Below are 2,781 nucleotides of genomic sequence, written 5' to 3'. Positions count from 1 at the left end.
CTCGAAAAGCTCCGCACCAGTGGCGCTTGCGCGCCGCATCGAGCCGCATCATCCCCGCGCGCGGACACACATATACAAGCACACATGAATACACACAGATACACACACGCGCATTTTTACCCTTATCATCTCTTTTGCTCGAGGCACCCTGCTTCTTTGCGTCACCGCGTCGCGGATATACACGGATATGACGTTGGATTTTCCTTATATAGATGACGTCATAATGCACGCCTACACGACTGACTTTTTTAAATTATTTCCTGATTATATATATTTACATCCCTATTGTATTTGAAATTATCGTCTCCGATTTTTATTTCTGCGTGTTAACGATACACGCTTAAAATCAAAATGGCAACCGTATCATGTTACCTCTTTACACGTGATAAACATTATATTTAATCGAAATGTCATTTATTCGAACAACAACATTTGTGTCGTAATATTTTGCATAGTAAACAAAGAGTTGCGATACGCTTTGTAAAATTTTTTGCAGCAGCTATTTTGAAATCACGCGATATTTTATACGTACAAATTTTAATATTTTTATTACCGAACATTATCGATTTATACGATAGGAGAGAAATGGCAGAAAGATGTTACTTTCGAATTAGAGCGTGTACATTGTAAATATTTCTCAAAGCGATTTACGGTTTTCGCTGCAACATCTTTGCGTATTGGTATCTTTCGGCTTAGTGCAATCAGCATTTGTTGAATCCGCCTCGCTCTTTTCGTCTTTGTATTGTTTGCAACAACCAGACATGCAGCAACCACCAGCTGCTTCTCTCGCTCTAAAAAAAGAAAGGAATGAACGTAATGATGATATTAGATATTAGATAATTTATAAAATACAATATAAGAATGAGATCAAACGAATGTGTCTGGATGTAGCACTTAATATTTGAGCGAAAGTCATAACAATGAATTGAAAGAGCAAATTCGCGAATTAATTCGAAATAGCCCATATGGCCGCCTTTTTAACCTTGTAGCACTCAAGGACTGGACCATCGGAAGATTACTTTCCTGTTGGACAGCAGCTCTTACGATCCGTGCTGGCATCACTACAACATCCGCCATGCTCTTCCTTCGTACCGGCGCAACATTTGGCACCGCAACATCCTCCGTTTGCCTTTTTTTCTCTGCACATTTTCAGTCGAGAATCACAATCACTGAATTATCAAGGTCCCTGAGAGGGACTTGCGCGTCACAAACTGCGCCCGTGAAATCGTTATCGAGTAACCAGGCGACCATATAGGTGTTTAAAAACGTGTGACTTTTTTCTTACTTTAAAATGATTATTTTAATCTCTTTACTTTTTGCTGCAACATCCGCCATAATCTTTTTCCTTAACAGCCGTATTGGTCTTCTTCTCGGGCCTGCAAGCATAATACATAACATGTATATATGTATATACATACGTACATACACGTACATTTGAATAGACTAATATTAATTTTTAAATTTTTTTAAATTGTTTATCGGCACACACCAAACAAGACAAAAACATTTAAAAGAACGCATTAATCGTTTAAACAAACTGCATAGTGTAGCTTTATAAAAAATAATTTTATACAAATATATTTATAAATTCATAAATATGTATGAGAACTTACTGCTCACATCGACAAGTCACTTGACCAGCGTATCCCTTTTGACTAGTAATTTTGCTAAAAATCACATCAACATTTTATACATATACATATGTCAATATTACGTTAAAAAGTAAAAAATTTTATAATGATAAATTATTCATGAGATAATTTATGACACACATAGAGTCATATATATAAATAAAACATTTTATTTTTATTTATGCGTATCATATATTATCGTTCTTTACGCATTAAAAAGTGACATGAAAGGTTAAAATTGGTTCATGTGATGTATCCTTACACAGAATAAGAAATCACTTACGAGCAATGATCACACATGATGATCCTTTAAGATGTTACGAGAAGAGTGCGCTTTAATCAAGCAATTCTCTTTTATCCGGAGAAATTTTGAAATTTTGACAAAGTGCGTACTGTTGAGTGTAAAATTTAACGTAAATTATAAATAAATATTACGCGTTACTATGGTTATTCATCTATTTCTATCGGCATCTTTTTTCAAGATATTTTGAACAAACATGTATGAATTTTATTAAATTAACTAGAATATTATAAAGCGAGCATTACAAATCATATATATTTTTTAAGTTTAATAAATTTTAATTAAAAATTTCTAAATTTAAAAGAATTGTCTTTATCGATGCATCATATTGTAATTACAATATACATATACTAATGAATATAAACATATGTAATATAATCTGCGACCTGCAACATTATTATAATTTAAAAAAATTATGTAAAATAAATGTATTACAATCTTTTTCATGTTTCGAAGACACATGTAATATACAATTTATATTTAACAATTAAATTCACATAAAATTACTGCTGAATAACTTGAACAGATCTGAGCTGTTAAAATACATATCTTTGCAATGACAGCCTTTCTACATATTGTTGTAAACTGAGGAAAAGCATATTACAATTTTTACGAATTTATAATTTATTAATAATATTGCGTGAATACGCGTTATTAAACGAATAAAATCACTCACATTGCTGTTAACTAACTCTTCGAACTGTAAATTAAACACGTGATCTCGATAATGACAAAGTGATACTCAAAACACGAAAGGAGCAATTAACAAAAAAGAGGCAATAATAAAATTCGAGAATTTCAAGAAGATTTTGATGTATTTGACTATCGATTTAACATACCTTTTTTAAG

General features: G+C 32.2%; 1 long non-coding RNA gene across 1 annotated transcript; it reads right to left on the bottom strand.

The window, feature by feature from the left end:
• Positions 1-900: 900 nt before the first annotated feature.
• On the bottom strand, positions 901-2,003 carry LOC145937820 (uncharacterized). Its single transcript, XR_014425647.1, has 4 exons — positions 1,915-2,003; positions 1,614-1,667; positions 1,314-1,376; positions 901-1,139 (listed from the first exon to the last, which is right to left on the bottom strand). It is a non-coding gene; the product is annotated as an uncharacterized LOC145937820 (long non-coding RNA).
• Positions 2,004-2,781: the final 778 nt, after the last annotated feature.

This window comes from Prenolepis imparis, unplaced genomic scaffold, assembly GCF_030444845.1.
Source record: "Prenolepis imparis isolate NDT839.2.m4 unplaced genomic scaffold, iyPreImpa1.0 SCAF_1, whole genome shotgun sequence".
In the NCBI taxonomy this organism is placed as follows: domain Eukaryota; kingdom Metazoa; phylum Arthropoda; class Insecta; order Hymenoptera; family Formicidae; genus Prenolepis; species Prenolepis imparis.
Note: the sequence above shows the minus strand (reverse complement) of the source record. Positions and strands in the feature narration are given on the sequence as shown.